This window comes from Ambystoma mexicanum, chromosome 6p, assembly GCF_040938575.1.
Source record: "Ambystoma mexicanum isolate Mex_15411 chromosome 6p, UKY_AmexF1_1, whole genome shotgun sequence".
NCBI classification, from domain to species: domain Eukaryota; kingdom Metazoa; phylum Chordata; class Amphibia; order Caudata; family Ambystomatidae; genus Ambystoma; species Ambystoma mexicanum.
The window spans coordinates 861,612,659-861,629,493 of NC_090935.1; the positions used below are offsets into that span (position 1 = coordinate 861,612,659).

Here is a 16,835-nt window from a genome sequence, read left to right on the forward strand (position 1 = left end):
GCTTCTCCTGGCCACCCACTTACTCTCATTAACGTGTCCCCACCCGAGGAAAGCTCACTTGCGATTTCTTCATTGTTATGGGCCCCAAGGGGCGAGAGCGCTACTGGTGGCCATCTTGGAATCCTGGGTAGGCCTCTCTTAAGCGTGCACTTGAACTGGGTTGGCGGGGGCCTAGCAGCGCCTGACAGACAGCGACGGGTCAGAGTCCGGGATCCCCATATAGTGGGACACTTGCAGCAGGACATCAACCGTCGCTTCCTTGTCCAAGTACTTGCCCTAAAACTTTGCAGACTTGGAGGTGGGAGAGCCACCCAAGCTGGAGGAAGCGGCATCGGAGGAGGAAGAGGAGGATACCACTCTACTGCAGTGACCCTGGATACCCTCCTCCTGCAGGGCCTTTCTGAAAATCTTCAGAAGCTTGTCCTCGGGTATCCTGCTCCTCCTTCTTCTCTTGGGAGAGGAAGAGGAGGTTGATGGTGAAGGCGAGCGCGGCTCTACATGTCTCAGCTTTGCAGAGCGCTTCCCTATGACTGCCCCAACACAGAAACACAGACAGAGTCTCCTACAGCGAACCAAGACACATGCCCCAGAACACAGGGGAAAAAGAAAAATAGTTGCTAGGCAACCACTCGGAGAGCCAGCCCCTCGCAGCCATGCCTATGAGAAGGAACCTAATGGCAAGCGATAGGCACGGAAAGAATAGGGCAAACAAGTGAATCCCTGCCCATATTGGAGTGCCAACTCTTCACCTCCACCTGGGGTGCAATCACCCCGGACCAGCAACAGCAGGAAGCCGAACCGCTGTGCAGCCGGGAACCGCAGGGGCATGCCCCCGACCGTGCAGGCCTCAACCACCACCCCCGGCTATGCCGCCGACAGTGGGAGGATCCGGGCACCCCGCCCACCTCAACAGAGGGTCCCTGACCAGCAGGGACCCCCTGGAGCAAACGACCCCGTGGCCGAGAGTCCCACAGCATAGCAGGGGCCGGTCGAGGCACGGGCATCAGGAATAGCCCCCTCCTCGCCCAGGCTATGCCATGGGACGGGGACACAACAGAACAGGAACAGTCTGTTGTAGCTCGGGGGAGGTGGGCTGTTACGCCCGGAGGCAGGTGGAGGAGGGGGCGTGGCTATGGGAAATAAAAATAGAAAAGGGATTCCTCTGGGAGGTGGGCCACCTCCTTCTTGAGAACTGAGACGAGGAAAAGTGGACGTGGAGGTAATGCTCATCTTTAGCAGCCATTCAGAATGAAGAAAGTTGGTGCAGCCGTGGTGGTGCCATCATGTGTGGTCTAAGGAAATACAAACACCTAGAACGGAAACACGCGTGTGGGAAGGGTACATGCATGGTAGGTGTTTTAGGCACGTTCGATCAAAAACTTCACCCACGTTGCTTCCTTTCTGGCTTTTTCTACTCGGCATTTCTCATCTTACTTTTTCCTGTAAAAGGATCCTCACACAGGCTTATTCCCAATCCCGTTACTGGATCCGCTGATATGGCAGCCAGCAGCCGATTTTGATGTGTAATGTAAGGCAGGGACTCGATGGCAGGTAGTGGGTGGCAGCTATTTTAGAGTGTGGACATTTTAACGAATTGTCAAAAAATGATTGCACATGTACACCATACTCTGCACTTCCTGTAGAATGTGCAGCAGGAAGCAGTGTGTCTGATCTCACTTTCACTAGTGACCATTTGACCAGCCCGTTTGTTGATGAAACAGGCACCCGAAAAAAATGTTGGAAAAGGCATGCAGGTCATGCATGTTACATGAGAGTCTGATTCATGCCGGTTTACGTGTGTGACAATTCCTCATTTCTGCTTTCTTTTCAGAGACTTATAGGTCATTGTCATTATCCTACGTTTTACATTCTATTAGTATGTCTGTGCAACTGAGCATGCACACAGCCAGGCTTGCCCTGATCCTTAGCTAAAGTATTTTCTCCAGGCATCCCTTGAACACATTGGAGTGACCGATTTTGCAGCTGTTTTAGCTACCCAAACAAATCCTGTCGGTGTCAACATCAGTTTGTACATGCTTCAACATGGTGCAACATGTGCACTTGACATTGCCTATTGCTATTTGACACAAGAAATGGTGTGTTGTGTGTATGCATAGAGTTGATGTGGCGAGTGACGTTTTTATGGCTGGCTAATAGTTTGCAACTTGGATTTGTGCCCCCTGTACTTCAGTGTTTCAAATATTTTAATGTTAGGTTGGGTATTGTGAAACATGAAGTGAGAACCAAGTTCTTTGAGCAATATGTACCTAATAACGACAGACATATTTATCAAATGTTATGTTACGTTATGTTGATTTATACCGCAGACTGCTACCACCAGGGCAGTCTTCAGGCGCTTATAAAGGTCTGTGCCCAAAATTCAGTTTGATGCTATGCAAATAAGGCTAGATCCCTCACTGGTGTTATTTATCCTCTTTCCCATTCTAATAAGAATATTTCGAAAGGGTACAATTGTACCAGACCCTCAATCTTGGAATGATAACCTTCTATCAGACACATTCTGTGGTTATTCTAGGTTATTAGACTTGCTTTTCTCAGCAAGACAAGTGTAACGTCCTTATGACTACAAGAAGTGATAACTGGAAGTAAACGGTGACATTTTTAAAAGAGACGATTTAGAGTACAGATAGGGAGAAATGGCATATGAGGAGGGACCCAAAGCGCGTAGGTGTTGTTTGGTTATTTGCCCACCCATTGACTGCACATGGCCATGCTAATCCCTATGGCCATTCCCACCCAGTTCATGCTCCTACCCACCCAAATCACTTTCTCTTTATTCAAACTTTACCATCAAACGTTGCACTGACGGTGCCTCCCAGTATTTTTTCAAAGCAGTCACCTGAGAGTTAATGGCGAAATTGGAGCTGTAAATACTGATGTAATAAAACTGTCTTAACCAGGTCTGCCTTCAGCCACTCGATTTATAAGCACCATGCCTGCCCTTCCCTGAAGTCCTGGTAAAACAAGCATTGACTAAGCCAACCGTTTTGGCTCGTGTATAAATATTAAGCCCAAGTACTCAAACCGTTTTGCACATGCTACAATCAGTGGAAGTTAATACCACTGCGGTACTGCCTGGCAAGTGCCTTTCCCCATCTCTATACAAAAGCCCAAACTGTTGGCATTGCCAATGCTTTAACAAAAATCTAACCGCACAGCTACAGCCTCTCCCTATAGTTCCCCCGAACCCTCCCTCTGGGAGACTGAACAGTTAACAATTGTCCAATGACAGCACTTAATTGGAAGTTTCTCTCGTACTGCCCCATTCATGTGTGATGCTGGCACAATGTTTAGAGACTATAATGCAATTAACCAAAGTTGAAGCCACTTAACCGCAGTGTGATGAAGGATACTGTGCCAGCTGGCTAGTCACAATGAATAGGATTTTGCATTTGCTTTATAGACACGTAAATGCAGCCTTGGGTGTTGTAGTGGACAGACCTGAGAAGCTTGTCTCATCTGTTACACAGGGACCTGAGTAGCCATGATGTTCTTGACTTCTGGTTTTATCGATCCAGCTTGGGGAATGGAAGGACCGTGCTCCATCCATGTGCGTTCTGTGTTTTTGCAGCTGTAATTTTAATTGTTTATTTGTAAAGCGCTTATACACAAATGAAGTGCTTGAAAGCGGGAAGGTAACAAAGGAACACAGTGTCATTCTTAGGCCTTGAAGTTTCCGAATGATCTAGCGAAGAATTGTGCAAGACAAGAGGGCAGGCGGGAAAGGGGGGAGGAGAGGGAGAAGAGCATATAAACCTTAAACTACTGTAGTAGGCCAACGACGTTTCAGATAGTACAAGTGTGTGACAGAGAGTGAGGTGATAGGGGGGAGGAGAAGGAGGCGAACATACAGAAACAAAACTACCGTACTAGGCATAGCGAACTAGTCCTAGTGCATTTCTAGGTAGAGTAAGTGCGGGGAAAGGCGGTGAAGGAGAGGGGGAACGGAGCAAGTACGCTCATACCAGCAGGAATGCTGCTGCGTAGTGTGTGTGCGTTAATGTCTATATTCTGAAAATTTGAGGGGAAGGAGGTCTAGGTCTGACCCAGACAAATCACCTTCCGGGCACAGTGCATTGAGGCGATTAGTGGGTAAGTTAGCCAAGGTATCGTAGAGGCACAGCGTGGTGTTGACAAGCACTGCAAAACGCCTAGCCCAGCATGGCCCACAAAACCATGGGGGAATTCGGATTTGGATTAATTGATTTGTTAATGAGTGTGCTGTGGTGAAATCAATATAACATGTCATTTTCGTTACAGTAAAGAATTTGTATATTGGCTTTCGAAAAGACACCTTACACATTTTGCTAACATATTTACAGGGGTGGTTATGTTGAATAGCAAGTTACAGAGCTGTAATCATTGTGTGTGTTTGTGCGTGTACATTTTACACTAATAATAGAGTTAAGGGCACGATGCACATGTCATTCACAAGGTATGTTACGATGTTGGCCGAGAATATTTTCCATGGAGACAGTTTCTCTCTGTCGAAAGTCGTTAGGTAACGTTTCAGTTATGTTTTGTATAGCTTCCTTAGTAAGTGAAATGTAAAATGACTACTTGGTACTTTCTGTTCGTGTTTTGTTTAGAAGAAGCAGCAAGTTCCCATGTAAGCAGGAAAGCAGAAGCCAGGAGCAGTTCCTAGTTTTGCATTAACAGACGGAATTGTATGTCTGCTGAGGAAGAGGGCGTACATTGAAAAGGTAGGTGAACTACCCCCCCACCATGAGCGCAGGAGTGTTCTGGATAAAATACAGAGCAGGAGAAATTATTCCGCTCATGGTGTATTGTAGAATTGTGAATTCATTATATTTTTGAATTGAGTATGAAATGTAATGTTCAATGGAAGTTGGATTTATGCTAACTAAATTTGATTTGTATGTTCGTCAGACTCATTTTTATATATGTTGTATATACTGAGAATGTATCAGTGAGAGCAGTTCTCTTTGTGTTCTTATGCATTCCTCATTTACTATTTTGATTATATAAAGATACATACTATCTATCTTGGTCTAGTATGGTCTTGGTGGCTCTTGATTTCATCAGATGAGGTGGATGTATCATTTACTATCATTTTTTCTGTACACAATTGTATCAAATATAGAGAAAAGTATTTAAGTGTGTGATTGTCGAACACAACGAAGAGGTTTATACACGCCAGTGTGGATGGAAATTCCCAGAGACTTGGGGACATCTCCTCACGACTGGTTATGAGTATTATTGGGACTGTGTCTCACGTGGAGTGCAGCAAAGGGCTACCGGGTGGCAACGCCCAGTGTGTGTTTGGTGTCCGTTTATTGTAGGATCTCGAGTGGCCTCGAGATTGACCCTGCTGCACCTGAAGTATAACGAAGTGACCAATTTATTCAATAAGAAGGTGATTGATTATCCTTGGTTTTAGCCTAATTTTCAAACTGAATACACTTAAATATTGTGTTTTACATAGTAGTGCCTCCCCCCTTCTCCTTTCTTCTTGCATAAGAATCCAGCTTGTGCACATAGTGTCAAGGCCCCTTTTCCTTGCCAAGTGAATTTTGTGCCGTTTGACAAATGTAACGCAGACCAAAGACGGAGAGTTAGTTAAGACCGCCAAAGAAAGCTTTGTTTTCAGATCCTAACAATTGGGTATATGTCCGCCTGGAATGGCACAGCTCAATCCTGCCGATGTTGAAAAACATGTTTATTGGCGACTAGTGTAAAAGCCTGTGTACACGGGCCAAAGTGTGTAAAGAAAGAAATGTACAGAGTGTTAATCTATTATGTGGTATATTTGAATGTAATTTATGGTAATTGTAAACAAGGATTTTTCCCCCTACAAAATAAAGAATTAAAAACATAAACAGTAGTGTAATATTTTTATTGTCATAGAACGTTATCAGTGGGATACAGAAGATACAGGGTATACCGTCCTTTGATCGCGGGACTTTTAATCGCGGGGTTTTTTACCGCAAATTTATTTTCGTTTTTTTTGGGGGGGGGTTTAAAAAAGTAAAAAAATGTGTGTAAGGGAATAAAAAAATAAAGTGAACGGGGGGTTTGTGGAGGTAACCCCCCCCCCAAAAAATTAAATGTTTTTTTTTCAAAAATAAATTTGCGGTAAAAAACCCTGCGATGAAAAGTCCCGCGATTAAATAACGTAGAACCAGATACAGTAGGATTTCATTAACACAGTTTGACCACTAAATTCCTAAGGCAACAGCTCCCCCTAGCAGTGACAACAGGTGAAGCGGGCAGCCTCTGCTGTGCATGACTGCAGTGGGCAAACATACATCTGGCCTTTTATATTGTAGGATAATACAATTACATAGCCTGCATATATGTTAGATTGTTTCTCATAAAAGAGTTAGCTAATAAGATTTGTATAAATGTAGCTGTAAACATGCATATTAACTTTTTTGGCATAATGGTTTTATGTTATGATAATTTATACTGCGCACCGCTGGTATTTGCATGATCTCCAGGCGCTCGCGTGGCTCTGTAAGAAAAGTAGGTGGGGTTGGTTAGAAACGGAGAGAGGGATAGGATAGAGGTCATGCTGTTCTGTTGAAGCTTGCAGAACCAGGAGTAACTGGCATCTGTGCGTGTGAGCTTTCTAGGTGCGCTTTGTTGTGTGCAATGGGCTTGTTTTGTCTGGAAGGGTGGCGTGCAGTCTCCGAATTGTTTGCTGTCTGCGAGTATTTGGTTTTGTTGCATGATTACCGATGAGTGTATGATGTGTTTTGTTGAGTCGTTTCACTAGCCCTGTGGGCATGTGTAGTACGTGAGAGATTGTGGAAAAGAGGAGAGGATGGTTAGTTGGTTTCTGGTGGACTCCGGGGGTAGAGTAGTTTTATTGTCGGTTGTTCATTCTGTATTGTCCATTGTTTGTTTTGTCCTGGTGAATGGTTTGTGGAAATGCGCGTCTGTTTGTCTCGGTGAGTTGAGTAGCCAGGTTTTAAGTTAATGTTAAGTGGTCTTCCGTTCTCATTTCCTTCAATATCGATTTCCATAGTTTGGCTATGAGATAGGAAAAAGCGGTTCTACGTTATTTCGCCGCAGTATTTTTCATTGCAGGTTTTTTCATCGCCTTTTTTTTCTCGAAAAAATCTATTTTTTTTTTTTTTTAAATTTTTGGGGGGGGTTACCCCCAAACCCCCCATTTTTTAAAATGTTTTTTTATTCCCTTACACCCACAACCATATATTTAATTTTTTAACCCCCCCAAAAAAAAGCGATGAAAAAACACGCGATGAAAAATACTGCGGTGAAATGCGTGTATACCGAAAAAACAGCTCCTTCGAATTTTCTTTTCTCGTAGTGTCTCGTTCCTATTTGGAGGTCGTTGGTCAATCTTAGGTTTCTTCCTGGTTAGTAATGGGTGATTGTAGTTTGGAAGAATTCTGCTCTTTGTCCATGTAATGACTTTTGGGCGATGCAGAGGGCTTTGAAGTTAATGAGTTTCCTTACTGGTAGCTAGTTTAGACTTCTCATGGCCGGCCGGAGTGATGTGGCCTGTTCAGCTTATACAAAAAAGGTAGCAGGCGCCCCTCTCTCGAAAGAACACGGCATGATAACCTGTTCAGTGGGTTTTAGCTGTTGGTACTCTTGTTCAGAGAGGAATTGCCATAGCTTTTCGGTGCTGGACTGCCCATGTTGGCGGGACAAAGACTGATATGCAAATGGATATTTCCCATCTGTGAAAGGTACAGTGAGCAAAAAGCAGATGGCTGCGAACTCTCAATGTGGTTAACAACCACTGAACAGGTTATCATGCCTTGTTCTTCCGAGAGAGGGGCGCCTGCTACCTTTGTTGAAGTCTCTTCTGTTTAGTCTAAGGAGTAGTCTTGCTGCAGTATTTTGGATGGGTTTTCATTTTTTGTTAGGTGTTCTGGCATTCCAGGGTAGATACTATTTACATAGTCTAGTCTTGATAATACCAAGGAAATGATCGCAAGAGTTCTGTGTGGGAAATTGAGGTAAGGGAGGATCCCTCTTATTAATCGCAGGAGGTGGAAACATTTTGTGACTTGTGGTTCTGGAGAGAAGCCATTGTCTATGATGATTCCCAGATTTTGTATAACATTTGATGAATCTAGCTGGGTTCCCATGATCGGTGGCCTGCTCAGGTATGCTTGCCTTGCATTGTCTTCCAGTGGGGGAGATCATTATTTCTGTTTTGCTTTGATTTAGCTTGAGATTGTATTTTGCCATCCAGTTGTTTGTCGGTGAAGCATTGGTTGAGGGTGTTGTCCGGGTCTCAGTAGAAGTTATCTTGAAGATGAGTTGGGTGTCGTGTGTTTGTAGTTGTTGGTGTCGGTCCATGGGCTTGAAGGAAGTTCATTAGGTGGACATGTAGATGTTGAAGAGAAGCGGGAAGAGGCTTGATCCTTATGGTACACCGCAGATTATGTTTTTAGTCTTTGACGTAAATGGCGATAGGTGTGTTCTTTCGGTTCGGTTGGTGAGGAAAGATTTCAGCCATTGTAGTGCAGAGTTTTTTTAATGCTGCATTCTTCCAGTCTCTTTGGTAGCCTTGTGTGGCTCATTGTGTAGAAGGTGGCTGATATTTCCAGTCAGTGCTCCAGATAGGATTTGGGCTTGAGAATATTTTATCCCAATTTAGTTTCAATCCAATTTAAAGAGAGTAAAAATTAGTTCCCTCTTTCGCAAGAGAGCAAAAAGGTATCTGACAACTATCCAATTTGTGCGTAAAATTAAAACTGTTTGAAAAAATTAGTGACACAGAATTTGTCGCTGCGTACTACCCAGCTTCATCTTCATCTTCATTATACTTGGACACTAAAACTGTTAAGAAATACTACACATGCCAGCTAGTTAAATCACAAATCAAGTCCCTCACTCAACCAGCATCACTTCTCTGCCTCTCAGGTCTAATGTTGCTGCCTGGCACGACCTGCTTGACAGCCACTCCCATGTTTTGCTCCATCTCACTTTCCCTTTGCTGCTCTGTTTCCCGTGTCTCTCACTTTCTGATGTTCTGCCTCTCACCCTTAAGTGTTGCTATGTCACTGTGTCTCTCCCATCTCTGCATTCTATAATTGCTGTTTCCCGCCTAGATTGTGCTCTATCGGTTCATATAACTCCTTTTCTTCATTCATGTCATTACTCTGGCTATATGTTTTTTCATTTTCTCTGTTGTAGTTGCTACTCCTTTTGATACTCGTTCTTGCACTGCACCTCTTATGTTATTGGCCTGCCTTTCTCTAGTCTGGATTTCCTATTTCCAGCTCTCCCAGTCTGCTGTTGATCTGTGTTTTCTTATTTTACTGTCTCTGCGTGTCTATTTAGGTCTCTTTTGCTCTGCTTCCATCTCTCACTCCTATTGTGTTTGAGTCCTATTATTTACCCGTTTACCTTTTCACTTTCTTTGTTGCTCTTATGTACCTCATTGCTGTCTCTCTTCCTGTTGCTCGAATTCCTGTTTTGGATTGTGAGAGGTAGGCATTGTATCACAAGTTAGACACAGACACAGACATGACGATACAAGTTTCAACACCTTTATTAATCTTTGAATGGGGGTTGGAGACTTCCTAGCTGGCCCTAAATCTATAATGGGAGTAGCCTCGACCATTGAATAAAATTAGTCTGAGTCAGTATAGTCAAATTAAAGAAATGTCTATATCCAAAACCTATGCTTGTGTTTTTATTTTGCTTTGTTTTTGTTTTTTTCATTTTATTTCTTTCCTTTACCTTCTGTCACCTTACTCCCTGTATTCAGTTCCCCTCTGTTACTTCTTAAAGATTTATTTAGGAAATTATGGGTGAATAAGTATCACCTTGTGCATTTGAGATATTGCATTATGTTCTATTGCTTCTGTAAAGTTCTAAATGTATAAATAAAGTTTTGGAGAAAAAAAAAACTATGCTTGCCCTCATGCTTTCATAATAACTAAGTGGGGGGAAATAAGTAAAAATAAAAGAGTGTATCAAAAGAAAGTCAGGATGGCAATGGAGTTGAATAACACTCCCTTCCCCAAGCTTATGTAATAAGAGTTAGTGAGGAGCTTGGGTGGCTAGTTCACACAGTTCATTGGGGCATACTTCTTCCAGGATTCCCTCGCATGGCTCGGAATTCACAAAGTTCAGTAGCATACAGCTCACTCAGGCTTCCCTCACCTGGTTTGGTATCAATTTCTCAAAACGCAGTTTTCTCTGGCTTCCCTCGCCTGGGTCGGCATCAACTCAAAATGTTTCACACTGGGGTTCCCTTCCCTAACAGTTCAATAATCCTTCAATGGTTAAAGTGACAGAGACCTTCGCAAACGTACAGTGTTCGCTAGCCCTGTGCAGGACCACCGTCGGTGAGGCTTTCATACAGTCTGGGCACTTCTTTACTTCATAGCTGTAAGTGATTTCAATCCGGCACACACCCAAGTCAAAGCCCAGCATGTAGTGCACAGCTGAAACCCATTTATTTTTGTCTATAAGTTCAGTATTCTGAACGATATACCACTCATATCGCACCCTTCTCCTGCGACCCCCGGTCGCACTGAACCAGGAATCAGGCTAGTTTGCAAAGGTAAATATTTATTTTATGTATTTAAAATGTAATCCCAATATGTTTTAATAGATAAACAACAATCACCAATGGGGTGACAGAACACTGAATAATATCTTTAATACACGAGGAATAAGTAATGAGCAAAGCATATGCAGCACAGAAAATAATACTTTTTTGTTGGTTTGGACAGATGGCACTATGGTTAAAGGTTCCCCCTGTAACACCCCTCAACCCGCAAAAGGCAATGTAAAGAGATGGGAGGAGAGAGCAGGTATTCAGGAATAGCACAAATCTAACAGAATATCAGTCCCACCTTCCCCCATAAAACACGAGAGAAAAACGGAATTTACTTTTCAGGTGTTAGAATGGCTTTTAAAATTGTCTTTAGAATTGACTGGGCAAAAACACCAAATATGGCCAAAAATACTTAAATTGTTATAAATTCCTATGGGAGCCGCTTTGAACAGTTGCACACAATCACAAGCAATGATTTAGTCTAAAGAAAACATTTGAAATCTTAAAGTCCAAGTCGGAAACAAATTAAAGCTATTTCCCTCGTGTAAAATTTCTCAGAATTGTAATTTGCGACAAACTTTTCCTTGTGCGATAGGAGTTGAAATTTAATTTCTATCACAAAAACTGAGGGAGGTATAGAGGTTTTAGTAAAGGTCGTTTTTGTAAAATAGGCGCGAGAATGGAAAACAGAAATGCACTTTGAAAATGAAAGATGGGTTTGCTGACTGTGATGCTGGAAATGTATCGGAGGGACAGGGCCTCCGTATCCTTGTCCTTTACTGTTTTGTATTGTGTGTTCTGTCGTGTTTTCCATGCAGGAGTTCATGTGGGACTCCTGGCGGTGCAGCTCTCTTTTGATTTTGGTGAGCAGACCCATGGGATACCCTTATGGTACCCATGGCTAGGGGTACAACCCTGTGCACCTAGTGTGTTTTTGGGCACCTGTGTGTGGCCCACAGAGCAGGGTACGGGCTGGTGGCAGCTCTGTACTGAATTTACTGGTGCCCTGAGCATCCTCCATTTTGGGATGCCCAGGCCCTGTCATTGGAATCGGTAGATTCCTGATGGAGACAAAATGGCCCCCGTGGCCTCTTGCCTTCCATCGCCTGTTACCTTGATCTTTCCGAAGTCCCGGGAAGCCCTGACTCTGTCCCTTCCCCCTGACTGACTGTTGGGTGGAAGTTCCATAAATGGTAGTGTGGGGAAGTGCTGACCAGACTGGCTGGAGCCTTCCCAACGACCGTATGTTGTGGGTATGCCTGCGGGTGGGACCTGGGTGGATGGAATGTGTGAAGAATACACATTCTATGTTGTGGATGTCTAGTATCTGGTGTTTGACACAATGACTGAGACAGCCCTGCCCGAAACCGGTATGAATGCAGTGTGGAGTGTTGAATGGCTGGGTACTTGTCCCAATACACATAACTTGTTGTGAGTGTCTGGAGAGAAATGAATGGCCTGAATGCACTGTGTGCCTGATTGGCTGCCTACCTGCATGAATGCCCTTTGTCCTGATTGGATGCTTGAGTATGACCCAGCGGAATGAATGAGAGATCAACAGTATATCTGGGGACCTCTCACTGCTAGGAATCGTGTTCAGAAGCTGAAGTCCACTACGACGAGTAACTGGAGTGAAGCTTGATCTTGAAGCCCTGCTGGACGAGAAGAACTGCTTTTGCTCTCCTTCACAATCTGAAAGCTGCTGTGTCTCCAAGGACTGACCCAGAGAGGACCTAGTAAGGCGCCCTCTTCCCGAGCTACGAGGGACCATCGTGCACCAGCTGATCTTTGCCAAAGCTCCCTGGTAGACAAACCTTCGACAGGTTGCCGACCCGAGATGGGGACTGCTGCAGAATCCCAAGGAGACGCGCCCGGACTGTTGTCCGCAACTGTCGACGACCACCATCGCCGACCGGAGCCGCCGTGCTCCCGTTTGCCTAAGAACTTTCGAATCCAAGGACGCTCTAGTCCGCATCGCCGCCGCCTTATCCTGCTGGAGAAGGCCTGACCGTCGACGCGCCAAGGAGAATCCACCGGTGGGTTTCCCGCCACCCAAACACCACAGAGCCACCGACGACTCGACGCCCGTACTGGGCCACAGTTCTTCAAACTCTTTGCGGTCCAGAACTATCGACACCGAGGTGCCCTGCACGCCTCTTCCTTGCAGGACTTTTACGCTTCCCCGTCAACGAACACCGCTAGGAACGAAGCTGCCACTTCACCATCGTAGCTCACCCTGTTCTCTGTCGGACGTTCGACTGGTGACTCCTGCCTTAAAGGAAGGACACTCAAGAAGGGCCGTCGATTCCCCGATGAGGAATGCTATAACACCAGGTACTTTGGGGGTTGCAGAACTATTGGGAATACTCTTGTAAACAGTATATGGACTGGGCTTGTATCTTTATTCTACAGGTTGCCCAGGTGGGGGGGGGGATCTCCACACAGAGCTGTGTTTAACGGTAGTGACCAGTATTTCTGCCAATTGTTCTTATCAACTGCTTTCCCTTCCCTCTATTGTTGGTTTCCTTTACAAACTGATTTGTATGCTATTTAACCGTACAGTTGATGCACTTTAAAGCGATTTAATAGTAATTGTTGTACCACGTAGATCTGTAGATTTGCCATTATAGATAACCAAGTACAAAGTGCGTTATCGTGATATTGTATATAACCTTGAATATTAATTATATAAAGACTGTGTTTTAACCGATACAGTGTGCGGACATACTTTGTGGGTTCTTGTACTGTACTTGAGAACCAGCCCGCATCACCTTCCTGAGAAGCTAGGTCTGGATTGCTCGACCATGTACCAATATTGAGAATCTTGGCAGGGGTCCTCTGTGCCTCTCCTCTACCAAATAGAGAGCGGAAGTACAGACCCCCCCTCTGGTCCCTCACACTTACACTAGAGGATGACTATGAAAAAGTGAATACCACAGAGGGATCTCACAGTCACGTGTAAACAGTCACGTGTAACTGCCTGGTGAGGAAACTCGACTTCTTCAGATAAGAGTCAGCGCAAAGATAGTTCTAATAATACTGTTGCTGAATGAAAGATAGGATGGGTTTGAGATAGGGATAAGACAATGCAAATATACTATGGGCCACAGTTCTTCCTATTAATACTCACAGGATAAGTTTTTAAATGGGACCATCAGCTCTGGTCATTGGATTGGGTCTGGTCTATGAAAGACAGCGCATCAGGCACGGTGCTGGATCAGCTAGGCCGGTCGCCGGGTTTGCACAGGATCTGCCCTCCTAGTCTGTGGGTATTTTAATCCGCTGGATAGCGAGTTCCTCAAGCAAGCCTAGTGGTGGCAAGCCAGAGAATTTCAGGATACTGGTTCAAAAGGCCTTCTCACACCACATAGCGCTTCACTGGGTGGACAGAATACATTTGAGGATTTGGGCCTTGCTGGAAATCAATTGTTCTCTATTGCTGGCAAGAGTTTTGGCCTCTGGATCTGGAAGAATAGTAAAGCTGGATGTAGAATGCTGGTGTAACGCTCACCTGATTCCCGTAGAGGCGCCGGTCTTGACTGGGCGTAGACCGTATCTTCAAAGGTGATGTGTAACACACGGCTGGCTCTTTGGGCTGGACCTCTGTGCACTGTATGTCTGACTCGAAGGGTAAGATGTCTGCAGATAGAAAATATGGGATTAATGAACTGGGTTATTGAATGTCTCTCTCTTCTTCCCTTTCTCTTCTCCTGTAGAACCCCAAAGGTTAACGCTCTCACCTTAGGTAAGTGAACGCCGTGCTCTCCATCTGCCTCGGGGCAGGGTGCTGTAACCAGTTTCTTCACTTGATAAGGGGAGCAGGCCTCTTGACTTCAGAGGATTGCTGTCCGTCGTTTACTGCACGAACGGTAAGTTTCGAGTAATTCTAATGTCTTTAAAAGTCTTTAGTAATGATGTCTCTTGTTTTGCAGGGCTCCGGCGATGGCGGATGACGGGCTGAAGTGAGTTGAAGATGGAGCCCGTGTGATGAATAGAAGCGCCTGGAAGCACGTAAGTAAGCGCTTGTTGCCTGCTTCACGATGCGCTCTAACTGTCTTTTTATTTTGCAGGTACAAGTTCGGAGCGGCTGCAGGGTGCCGGAATACCCACTGGGTTAGATGTGGAAAGGAGTAATGGCACGTGAGTATTAAAGTTCCCCAATGTCTTTAAACGCACCTTGTTTTGTCTTTCAGATGCGGGATGCAGCGCCGAAGGCCTCCGGAGCGTGCGAAGAGTTGGTAAGCTTTTGTCTTTCAGATGCCGGAATGCAGTGCGAAGACCTCCGGAGCGCAAGAAGAGTAGGTAAGCCTTTGTCTTTCAGATGCCGGAATGCAGCGCGAGGCGTTGGTGACAGCCGATGGACCAGGTAAGTGAAGCGCTGTCACTGAAGACCGTAATGCTAACCTGTTATTTCTTGTCTTTATAGGTGTTGCTGAAGACTGGATTCAGGATGGTAAGCCTTTTTCCTTAGGCCCAGGATCAGATGCAGAAGACACGATGAGCGTTCTGCTGCAGAGGATGCAGAATAACGCAAAGCAAGATTCATCCATCGGGTGTGGTTTAAATAGCCTCCTGTAGTGCTTAGCTGTCTCCTTCCACAGCCACGCCTAGGTAAGAAAAGAGTTCCTGCTTTCCAGAAGAGTTCCAGTGTTCTGAACCTAGGGAGTGGCTCCTGCCCCACCCAACAGGAAAAATAGTTCCAAACAGAAGAGGATCAGAGGCTCAACTGGCAGGCAAGTAAGCAGCATGGTCTGCTGCAGATAAGTCCACCCAAGCATTATGAGCCCGGCGCTTCCAGCGCTGGGACTGGGCATATTTATGAGCCTGGTGCCACTGGCGCCAGGACTGGGTCCAAAAGGTCCCAATTGGGACTGGTTGGCACTCGGAACCTGGGTTATCTGTTGTCAGCAGTCTCTATTTATGCTTTAAAAATGACATCACAAAGTGGGTGTATGGGCCGGCTTAGCCAAGCTTGCCCCTGTGAGCTAGGATAGGATCAAAACTTGATCTCCGCCTTGCAATTTGAGTGATTGGATGAAGGCCGGATGATGTCACATTTTATGGTTTACTTTATAATCTTTAGAGACCTCCCTTTAGCCACTGGTCTCAAAATCGGATTTGATACTAAATGTAAATTTCTACATTGGTCACCTTTATACAAATCACACACAAAGATGCCACATTTTATGTAGCAGCTATTCCTCAAAACCCCGCAGCGGTGGGATCTTGTCTCAACTTTCTACAGAATTTTGTCCTTTTCGCTATGAACACAATTTCCATATTTTAAGCAACTTTCCACAAATGTTTGTGTTTAGCATGGGGATGTGCGTGTACATTTTCACAATTCTAACATTAATACATTTTGCATAAAACCACATATATTACCATTCCTGTCCAGAACATGTCACACGTGCAGCCAAAAATTAAATTAACAACTGTCCTTTTTATATTTTTCACCACTTTGAATAACAAGTTATGAGTCTTTTAAAAATTGTTCATTGTTCATTCTTAACAGCAGATGGTCTCTTGGCTCCACCCCTTTGTCTCTCCTGGGAGACCAGTGCATCCTACTTGGGGAAGTTCCTTTCAGGGCAATTTACGACCACCTTCACACCTCCGCTTCCGCGGCTGAAAGGCTTATCATTGTTCCTTCTCTTCCTGTAGACAAGAGTCTGTTCTAACCCGCAATTAAATTCTCCCAGTGAGTTTCTGCTGAGAGGAAGGCCCTCCTCCTAGGAGAAAAACCTGCTTTTCCAGTTCTTGCAGCTCAGCCAGGCTAATTAACTTCTTAAATCCAGCAAAAACCTAATTTGTTGCATCATACATAAATACATTACTTTTCGTAGCCTTAAAATCTGTGGGATCAAAAACACAACTAATATCTGTATTCCTTTTTTGGCAACAATCCTTTTTATGTTTGTTAATCCAGCAGACTTTTAGTTTTAGCTCACTTTAAAGTTTCATCAATAACTCATCTGAAAGCTGTCATTCAGGTAGCCCAGGGTACTGCACCCAGATTTTGGTATGGGCTGTCAGTTTTCAGACAATCCAGTTTGTCTGAAGAATGTTTTGCTCTTCACATTAGGACTTTGTATGTTTCACAATGCTTCATTAGATACATGAATTTTAGCACCAGGCAAGATTGTGAATGTTGAGGAGTGTTGTGTTATAGGCATTTTTGGAGTTTTTAGTAACAAAGCAAATGTCATTTGTAGGCACATTTTGGGGTTTTACTTGCAAAGTGCTGCTTCTCTCTCTGCACTCTGTTTGCTGGTCATGGAGCCCACTGGCATATTTT

General features: G+C 44.6%; 1 protein-coding gene across 6 annotated transcripts in view; it reads left to right on the forward strand.

Moving 5' to 3' along the window:
* Positions 1-16,835, forward strand: part of FER (FER tyrosine kinase) — a 2,139,903-nt gene that overhangs the window by 130,411 nt on the left and 1,992,657 nt on the right. For all 6 annotated transcript variants that reach the window (XM_069625482.1, XM_069625481.1, XM_069625479.1 and 3 more), the window contains one exon: positions 4,611-4,724. The gene's annotated coding sequence lies outside the window, so the exon portion shown is untranslated. The remainder of the gene's footprint in view (positions 1-4,610; positions 4,725-16,835) is intronic.